The following is a 10,480-nucleotide window of genomic DNA, read 5'->3' as shown; positions in this document are numbered from 1 at the left end:
GAGCGCGCTGAGTGTTGCCGCCAACAGCTCGAGGAGTTTGCGAGGGAGCGGAGAGAGAGGCGGGTCCGGGAACAGCAGGCCCAAATAAGGAGCGCGGAGCAGAAGAGCCGGACCAGGAGGGACCCCCGTGCAGCGCATTGTCCCCGCACCATCGGGACAGTGATAAAGTTTAACCAGCAGCACGGGTGGGGCTTCATTAGAGACAACAACACCCCCGGCGACGTCTTTGTCACGCGCAGAGACGTGGAGTCCCATCTGCCGGAGGGGCACAGAGGTCGTGACCTCTACATCGGAGATGAGGTCACCTTTACCCGGCACAAGTGTGCCAAAGGACCTTACGCCCTCCACGTACACCGCCTGACGGAGGAGGAGTTGCGGTGCGAGGAGGAGGAGCAAGAGGACCCGGACGGGTCTGAAGCCACCACCAGCTATAAGCAAAGAGCAGGAGGAAGACGCCGTTGAGTGCGGCAGAGCAGTGATGTAAATAGTTACCCGACCGGGTACCAAAGAAACTGTTGATACATATATATAGTCCCCGTTGGGACCAGCTGAGTGAACTGTTTACCCGTTAACCCCTTAATCCCACAGGCTGAGGACTGTGAGCAGCCATTCCCTTCCCTCTACCTGGCCGAGGACTGAGAGCGGCCAACTTCCCCTGTATATAGTTGCGCTTCCTAAAGCGCCCCCTACCGGTTTTATAGGAAAACCAGTTTTTCTAAGAGACTGTCGCACTTTTCCCGGACACACGTTGCACAGTGTCCGGAGGAGGAACCTGAAACAAGAGACGACGAGAATGTTTATATGAAAAGTTTTATAAATATAATGTTTTATATGTTTTATTATGTTTATATGGAAAAAAAAAAAAAAATTTGTATGTTTTGGTGTTTTTGTCTTTACAGCCCGAGGACGTGCTGTGATTTACCAGGGGGGAATGTAGCACCCTGAGGATTCGGCTGCTACAGGGGTATTGCACCTCAACCCAGAGGTGTGATATTCCACTCCCGGGTAAGGATGGAGTGTGGAACTGAGCTCGGTAGGCTGCATGCACTACACACATCCCATTTCCGGGGAACAGGCCGACGGTACTCCCACTTAGAAATGTGCAGGTACGACCGAGTCTGTTCCTGGCTGGAGTGGGAGGGGGGTGGTACATCCCAAGTAGTGTAGGGGCAGATAGGGGGAGCAGCCTGGGTAAAGATAGGAGCTCATTGGGTGCAGGTCACCTGAGCTCACACATAGAGGGTGTATATAAGGTGGGCACCAACTAAGAACAGGGTCAGATGCAGAGAACAAGTCAGTTGGAGACAGCAAGACAGCTGCAGAGGAGCAGACAGCAAGCAGAGAGGAAGTCAGCCTGCAGCAAGGGAGAAGAGAGACCCTGAGTGAGAGAGGAGCAGAGAAGGAGTACCCAGAGGGGAAAACAGAGAGGACCCAAGAACCCAAATTAAAGCACCGGGTGAGGAGTCGGCACAGGGTACCGGAACCCAAGCTGGTGGGGGTAAAAACACTCCCCAGCCAGAGACCGGAGACCGTGGGCAGCGTTTGCCACGGTCACCCATCACATCCACCCCGAAGGCACACCACATGAAGGGTCAGGGAACCCAGGGCCAAGGGTGTCCCAACAGAAGGCCCGAGGGAGCTGGACCTAGGTGGATTACTGGTGGGGACGGCCAGAGAACGGGACAGAAAGAGAGCTCAGGGCCACGCTCCGGACTTGTTTGGGGGTTGGCTGAATCCAGGACCTGGTGGACGCAGCACGGCTCGGGTGGTCACTAGCAGCTGGAGTGACCAGTACAACATCTGCAGTAAGTAAACACCCTTAACTGCACAACCCGACTCTGTCTTCACTGCCGTCTGCACAACACCACCACAACCCCCATCCTCTGCACCTGTCCCCTCTGAGGCTATACCCCTCCCGTTGGGGGTTATCCCACCAAGCTGCGCACCCACCATCAGCCTCAGCGGACCCTGCTGCAGCGGCGGCCACAGTGACCGCATCACAACGGGTGGCGTAGTCGACACAAAAGAACTCTTAATAACATCTATAGGACTGCCACATACAACTGAGTTTGACGCCCTGGGCACGGGCCGGGTCACAGCCACTCGGAAGACTACAACCCCCCATCTGATCCGGTGCCGGGTATTCCCCTCAAAAAGGAATATGTCCCAGGGGGCGCGTCATTATACAGGACAGCACTGGAGGATTCTGGGTGATGAGCGGAGAGGTGACTGCTGGGACATTATACAGGACAGCACTGGAGGATTCTGGGTGATGACGGTGTCGTTGTTGTCAGGTTCCTATAAGGTGTCAGGACGTCGCTGTCTATCTCTCCATGGAGGAGTGGGAGTATCTAGAAGGACACCAGGATCGGTACCAGGAGGTGATGATGGAGGAGCTCCGGCCTCTGACATCACCAGGTGAGAGGAGACTCTTGTTGGCTCCGGTGGATGTGATGACGTCTCTCGGCCTCTTCCTATAATAGATGATTTTTCTCCAGACTTGCTCTGGTTTTCTCTACATTTTCTCACAGCTTTCATTCCCTGATTATTCTCTTCTGATCTGTGAGTCGCGGTTTCTCCGCTGTCGTCTTCATCAGTCTTGAGTCTTCGTCCTCGGCGGCTTCTTTCAGAATCTTTCCCCTTCCTTAGAGCATCGGTCACATTTTGTCTGCAGATTTCCCAATGGAATTTTTCATAAAGTCCCACATTCGATATAACAGCGGATCGTCCTTTGCTTTCCTTACGAGGAGGTCAGAGTTCTCATTAAGTTCTTTCACAGCTCGTTGCTCTGATATCATTAGATTATGATATTTCTGTCCTTGAAATTTTGTGTTCCTTTTTAATGTAAGTAGTTCATCTTCAATCATTTCCTAGAAAACATCCAAGACTGGTGGACGAGACTTGACCGGATAGTAATAGAGATTTTTTTTATAACAAACGATTGAAAGTAACTGTCTGTTGTGTTGAATCGCTGGAGTTTTATGATCAAGAAGTGAACTCTGTTCATCAAAAGTTCCAGTTCTATTGGGAACATCATCATGAGAAACTTCTTGTAACGAGTTCTCCATGTTCTCATTCTGTTCATTGACCATGAAATGACAACGCAAAGTGAAAGTTCTCACAAATTTATTCACATCTAATAAAGTTCTATGAACGTCAAACTCAATTGTCGGGGAGAAGGTTAAGCCTTTGGATAGAACTGTAACTTCAGCCTCTGTTAATTACTGTCACTAAAGAGATGAAGCGTTTTCTTCAAAGGGCTGAAAATATATCTTTATTATTAACAAATAAAAAAAACATATAGAGGAACACCATATATATTCATATACAAATACAATATATACAAAAAGTGAGGTACAAGTTCAGGAAGAACAATGGTGGTATACCTGGATATAACACTTGGTGCAGGGCCGGCGTCAGCACCCGGCGCACCCGGGCAAATGCCGGGGCCCTGAGCAGGCAGAGGGGCCCACTGGCGGTCGCGCACCCCGCTGGGCTATGGGCGGAGGAGAGTGGTGTCAGCGCCCGCCCTTCTCCGCCGCTTGCTCAGGGCCCCGGCAGCCCGATACTTACCTCTCCCCGTGCCTCCGCAGATCAGCTGTCTTCCTGCTCTGCGCTCCCTGTGACGTCTCAGGTCAGAGGGCGCGGTGACGTCTTTACACCGCGCCCTCCCCTGAGCCGTCACAGGGAGTGCTGAGCGGGAAGATGCCGACAACGCTGGAGTTCGGAGCCGAGCAGCGAGCGGCGGGCAGCAGGCAGCGGGCAGCAGGTAGCAGGTGAGGAGAAGGGAGGTGAGTATTTGATTTTTTTTTTTTTTTTAATGTATGGAGGCATGGGGCATTATAAAGAGGAGGGGTGACAGCCTGCATGGGGCATTATAAGGTGGGGAACAGCCTGCATGGGGCATTATAAAGAGGGGGGGATTCCTGCTTGGGGCATTATAATGAGGAGGGGTGACAGCCTGCATGGGGCATTATAAGGTGGGGACCAGCCTGCATGGGGCATTATAAGGTGGGGAACAGCCTGCACGGGGCATTATAAAGAGAGGGGGGGCATCCTGCATGGGGCATTATAAAGAGGAGGGGTGACAGCCTGCATGGGGCATTATAAGGTGGGGAACAGCCTGCATGGGGCATTATAAAGAGGGGGGGGATTCCTGCTTGGGGCATTATAATGAGGAGGGGTGACAGCCTGCATGGGGCATTATAAGGTGGGGACAAGCCTGCATGGGGCATTATAAGGTGGGGAACAGCCTGCACGGGGCATTATAAAGAGAGGGGGGGACATCCTGCATGGGGCATTATAAAGAGGAGGGGTGACAGCCTGCATGGGGCAGTATAAAGAGGAGGGGTGACAGCCTGCATGGGGCATTATAAAGAGGAGGGGTGACAGCCTGCATGGGGCATTATAAAGAGGAGGGGTGACAGCCTGCATGGGGCAGTATAAAGAGGGGGGGCAGCCTGTATGGGGCATTATGTGGGGGGTAACAGCCTGCATGGAGCATTAAAAGGGGGGGGGCCTGTATGGGGCATTATGTGGGGGGGAACAGCCTGCATGGAGCATTATAAGGCGGGGGGCAGCCTGTATGGGGCATTATGTGGGGGGTAACAGCCTGCATGGAGCATTAAAAGGGGGGGCCTGTATGGGGCATTATGTGGGGGGGAACAGCCTGCATGGAGCATTATAAGGGGGGGGCAGCCTGTATGGGGCATTATGTGGGGGGTAACAGCCTGCATGGAGCATTAAAAGGGAGGGGCCTGTATGGGGCATTATGTGGGGGGTAACAGCCTGCATGGAGCATTATAAGGGGGGGACAGCCTGTATGGGGCATTATGTGGGGGGTAACAGCCTGCATGCAGCATTATATGGGGACCGGTATCCTGTATGGAGCGTTATATGGGGGCCAGTATCCTGTATGGAGCGTAATATGGGGGCCAGTATTCTGTATGGAGCCTTATATGGGGGCCAGTATTCCGTATGGAGCCTTATATGGAAGCCAGTATTCCGTATGGAGCCTTATATGGGGGCCAGTATTCCATATGGGGGCCAGTATTCCGTATGGAGCCTTATATGGGGGCCAGTATTCCGTATGGAGCCTTATATGGGGGCCAGTATTCCTTATGGAGCCTTATATGGGGGCCAGTATTCCATATGGAGCCTTATATAGGGGCCAGTATTCCATATGGGGCCTTATATGGGGGCTAGTATTCCGTATGGAGCCTTATATGGGGGCCAGTATTCCGTATGGAGCCTTATATGGGGGCCAGTATTCCGCATGGAGCCTTATATGGGGGTCAGTATTCCGCATGGAGCCTTATATGGGGGTCAGTATTCCGCATGGAGCCTTATATGGGGGTCAGTATTCCGCATGGAGCCTTATATGGGGGTCAGTATTCCGCATGGAGCCTTATATGGGGGTCAGTATTCCGTATGGGGCCTTATATGGGGGCCAGTATTCCGTATGGGGTCTTATATGGGGGCCAGTATTCCGTATGGGGTCTTATATGGGGGCCAGTATTCCGTATGGGGTCTTATATGGGGGCCAGTATTCCGTATGGGGCCTTATATGGGGGCCAGTATTCCGTATGGGGTCTTATATGGGGGCCAGTATTCCGTATGGGGTCTTATATGGGGGCCAGTATTCCGTATGGGGCCTTATATGGGGGCAAGTATTCCGTATGGGGCCTTATATGGGGGCCAGTATTCCGTATGAAGCGTTATATGGGGGCCAGTATTCCGTATGGGCGTTATATGGGGACCAGTATTCCGTATGAAGCCTTATATGGGGGCCACTATTCTGTGTGGAGCGATTCACCGGTTTCTGAGCTATTGTGGAATTTACAATAGATATCACTCATGAAGTGAAATCTTTGCATTGTACTATATATATATATTTCTCCGCCGTATCTCTGCATCATGAATCATGGTATGTGTTAAAGGGGCCCACTGAGACTCTTTCGCCCGGGGCCCAGAAAAACCTGGAGCCGGCCCTGACTTGCTGTACTGCACTGCTACATCTAAGGCCCAGACCAAAGGTGAAATTATCCTATTAAGTAAATACGAAATATGGGTCCAATTATATGTTATAGAGTATACTAATGCGTAAAGGTCCATAGCATACATCACATAAGTAATATATAATATCAGTTATTTATATCATTATAATGAAAAAGTTTCTGACTAGAGAAACACTATCACAAGTAAGCATTATACCTCATAGACATAAAGGATATAGTAATAAACATATAAAGTGATAGGTTCAGTCAGTATGCTGGGCAAAGGTGATACAAATAAGCATCAACAGACCAAGTGCAATAGGACACAATAGATAGACATAATGGTAATGTTACCAGCAGTGCAGGAAACCAGGGACCCAACCAGCAAAGGCTAAACAGACAGCTGCCGGCTGATATTAATAGCCTGGGAATTGGATATTGTCCCCCTCCCAGTGCAAGAACACCAGCACTCAGCTGCCCAAGAATTCATAAGATGCACCATTTCTGGCGCCTAGCCTCGGCTCTTTCCACTTGCCCTGGTGCGGTGGCGAGTGGGGTAATACTATTGGGGTTGATGTTAGCTTTGTAATGTTTGCTGACATCGAGCCCAGGGGTTAGTAATGGAGAGGCGTCTATAAGACACCCCCATTACTAACCCTGTAAGTTTAGTTAAAAAAGCACACGCACAGAGCAAAGTCCTTTAATTGAAATGAACACTCCCAGACCCTCTTTTACCCTTTATAAAGATCAAATTAAAATACAAAATAATCCTCACCTGTCCGCAGATAATCCTTATGTGATGCTGTCCAACAAAAATCCCCAGCCGTGCTACATCTGGATTGTTTGATGTGACCGCTCAGCAAGCCAGTAGCGTGAGAATGCTCCTGCAGTGTCTAGCGCTGCTCTGACTAAGGTCACCGGAGTTCATAGCCGAAGAGCTCTGCTCACCTTACTGACGTCACTGCTCGCTGCACTGACCAGTGTGTCCTGGCTGGCGTGCTGAGCCATCGCTCAACACACCATACAGATGTAGCAGAGCTGGAGTTCGTCACGGGACATCATCAGTATGGATTATCTGCCGACAGTTGAGGATGACTTTGTTTTTTGTTTTTTTTCTTTGGATATTATTAAATGGGTAAAAGGGTCGGGAAGTGTTTTGCTCAAATAAAGGACTTTGCTCTGTGTGTGTGTTTTTTACTTAAACTGATGGGGGTTAGTAATGTGGGTGTCTTGTAGACGCCTCTCCATTACTAACCCTGGGCTTGAGATCAGCTGACATTACAAAGCTGACATCAACCCCAATATTATTACCCCATTTGCCACCGCACCAGGGAAAGTGGGAAGAGCCGAGGCTAATGGATGCGCCATTTTTTGGCGGCTGCAGGCTGATGTTATTAGTTTGGGAGGGGGTACAATATGCATGGCCCCTTCCTAGGCTATTAATACCAGCCTGCAGCTGTCTGCCTAGCCTTTTCTGGTTATTAAAAATAGAAGGGGTCCCCACATCATTATTTTTTTGGGAGGGGGTCACCCCTTGTTAATAACCAGTAAAGGCTACGCAGATGTTAATATTAATCCCCTGGGAAGATCTATGTATATTAATGTTTATTACCCGCTTCCCAGACTATAAGCATCAGCTGTCCGCTTTCCCCCTTTGCTTTTTTTACTTTAAATTCTTTAATTATTAGCTAAATCCATGTACAGCAGCTCCACACGCCCTGCACTGACGATATATCTCACTGACTCATTTCTATCTTTCTAGATCTATAAAAAATGTTTTATTAGTTAGAAAATTAGCCTGAAATGTCAGAGAATGACCGTCTGTAAAAGCTGATGTTATAAACGCATTTGATGCGGATGTCATACAGATGCGAGACAGGTGAGAGAAGTCGCATCGTACTCGCAAGACAATCATCCTACTGTTCAGGAAGATCCGACCAATTTTATTTCAGCCGATGAGTGCGATCCCTTAAATGCGACATGTTAGTAACGGCTGATTGACGTCAAACTGGCCATAGATATAAGTATTGGGGAGCAGGACTGCAGACTTAAAATGCAAAAGGGGGAGAACGGAGGAAACTTAAAATTGGTTTTGTAAATTTTGTTTGAAAAATAAGAAATTGCTGATTAAACTTTTACCAAAAAAAATAAATAGGATGTGAAGTAGACATGTGGTAAATGTTAGTTATACCATACACAATAGTTAATACATATCTGGTTTAAAGGCATAAAAAATAAAAGTCCAGCATTTTTTTTGTAAAATTTTCGATATTTTCATAAATAAACGCAAAAAAAAAGCCAAATCCTAAATTTACCAGTAACATGAAGCACAATGTGTCACGAAAAAACAGTTTCAGAATCAGCGGGATCCGTTGAAGCTCCAGAGTTATTACCTCCATAAAGTGACAGAGGTCAGAACTGTAAAACATTGGCCCGGTCAGGAAGGTGAAAACAGACGCGAGAGTGACGGGGTTAAAGGGATGTTTGTTCAGAAGAATATGTATTATGGAGCTTTTCTGTGGAGTCTGACCAGACAATCTCTCCTTGGCTCCCCGTGTGCATCAGTAAGCGCCCATGACCCCGGTGCCGGCTCTCTAGTTGTCCTTTCTACACATTGATAGGTACTAACCGCTGTGTACCGGGTGCTCCCCACAACACCGTCCTTCCGGGCGCTGTGACTTCATCTGTCACCCGCACATGTGCCCTTTTTTCCTCCTTCAGAGACAAACGCAGATCTTTTTGCGCACTTGCTGCCTATTTTAGTGTTTATATCGAGGCGGATGTTGAGAGTTATCTCTATTTAAAGAAGAATAAGAAAGCGGTAACTCGTCTTTTAATAGAACGGAAGGTTCTCTCCTCTTAGTGATCCCAGAGGATCCTGTCCAGGAGGGAGGCCGTGTCCTCATGGTGACATCATGAGATCTCAAAATATAATCACTGGTAAATGGTCACCGTCCTTCCCCCAATCTACATAACGGTGAATTAGGAGAGAAGAAACCGATGGATAGAAATGTGGAGCTTTCTCCAGCTCCTCTGTGTTTCCATCCCTGGAAACGAAACTTGGAGAAGTTGTGTTTCTTAGTACGGCTCCTTCATCTGACTGACGAGGGTCTTCTCTGTCTCTCTCCTCGGGGTCCTCATCCTCCGAGTGCAGAGCATTAGGCTTTGGCCTCGCTGATTATCACTTCATACTTGAGGCCACAATGTGCTGGTTCCTTGGTACTGGTGGTGAGGACCACAACAATGTAATTTATTCCCTGATACATAAACATAGAATTACTGGTTCTGAGAGGCGAGTCTCATATATAGACAGATACACGGCAGGTCATGTATTCAGTCTCTATGTCTCCACAGATGGATCCAGGAGGAGAAATCCACCAGAGATATGTCCCCGTCCTCTGTATTCACAGGACTGTCCAGAGGAGAATCACAACATCCCGGAGGATCATCAGGTAGATGACACTGAAGTCCCCACAACATCGGACCATGAAGTGATGGGACCTAAGCTCATCTTACATTTTTAGGGTGAAGATCTGGTTGATATTAAGGTTGAGGTTATACATGGAGCACAAGAGGCGATCGCAATATGGGCCGATCAGCAGGGTGAGGAGGGAGACTGTCATGTCTGTTCTGTGGTCACCTACTACTACTCCCATAATTTCATTATAACATGTGTGGTAGATCGCTCACACGGAGGTAGACACAGGTACACTGTTTCTTTAAAAACTTCTCGTTGGTTTATTAAAATGCAGCATAAACCAACACTGAGTCCATAAAAGAAATCACGGCCCTTTGGCCAAAAAGTTCTCGTTGGTTTATTAAAATGCAGCATAAACCAACACTGAGTCCATAAAAGAAATCACAGCCCTTTGGCCAAAACAGGAAACAAAGCAAAATGGTAACACAAAAGCACAGTCTTTGTGATAGCAGGGATCCACCTGCTGAGAGTTCAGCAACTCCACTTGGTTCAGGGAAAACAAACACAAGATCCTCTCTGGAGCTAGCTTCTCCAGACACTGAACACTGAATGCCTCAGTAGGACTTGTATTTAAATCAAAGACCACACTCTGAGATGGAGATATGGTGAATGACCTCCCACCCTTCACAATGATCATTCACAAAAAACACTCCCTTTTAACATGGAAGTTTAACCTCTTTAAGCAAATAACATGTTGGAGCAAATTTCATGGTTTCAATTCACAGAAGCTAATAGCCTCCATGAAATATATCTTCCCTCTATCACTTTACCAGTGACTTTGCCACACATGACACAATCTATTCCGTCACTGTGTGTTTCCTACAGATGGATTCAGGAGGAGAAATCCACCAGAGAGATGTCCCTGTCCTCTGTATCTCCAGGACTGTCCAGAGGAGAATCACAATGTCCCGGAGAGTCATCAGGTAGACTGTGCTGAGCCCTGTACCGGATCTGTATATAGGGGACATTTCTGATTGAGGTCATAGATGTCACAGATTTTGGTGGT

The sequence above is a fragment of the Phyllobates terribilis genome, unplaced genomic scaffold (assembly GCF_046119375.1).
Source record: "Phyllobates terribilis strain yellow unplaced genomic scaffold, ASM4611937v1 Scaffold_117__1_contigs__length_5270597, whole genome shotgun sequence".
Taxonomy (NCBI): Eukaryota; Metazoa; Chordata; class Amphibia; order Anura; family Dendrobatidae; genus Phyllobates; species Phyllobates terribilis.
Note: the sequence above shows the minus strand (reverse complement) of the source record.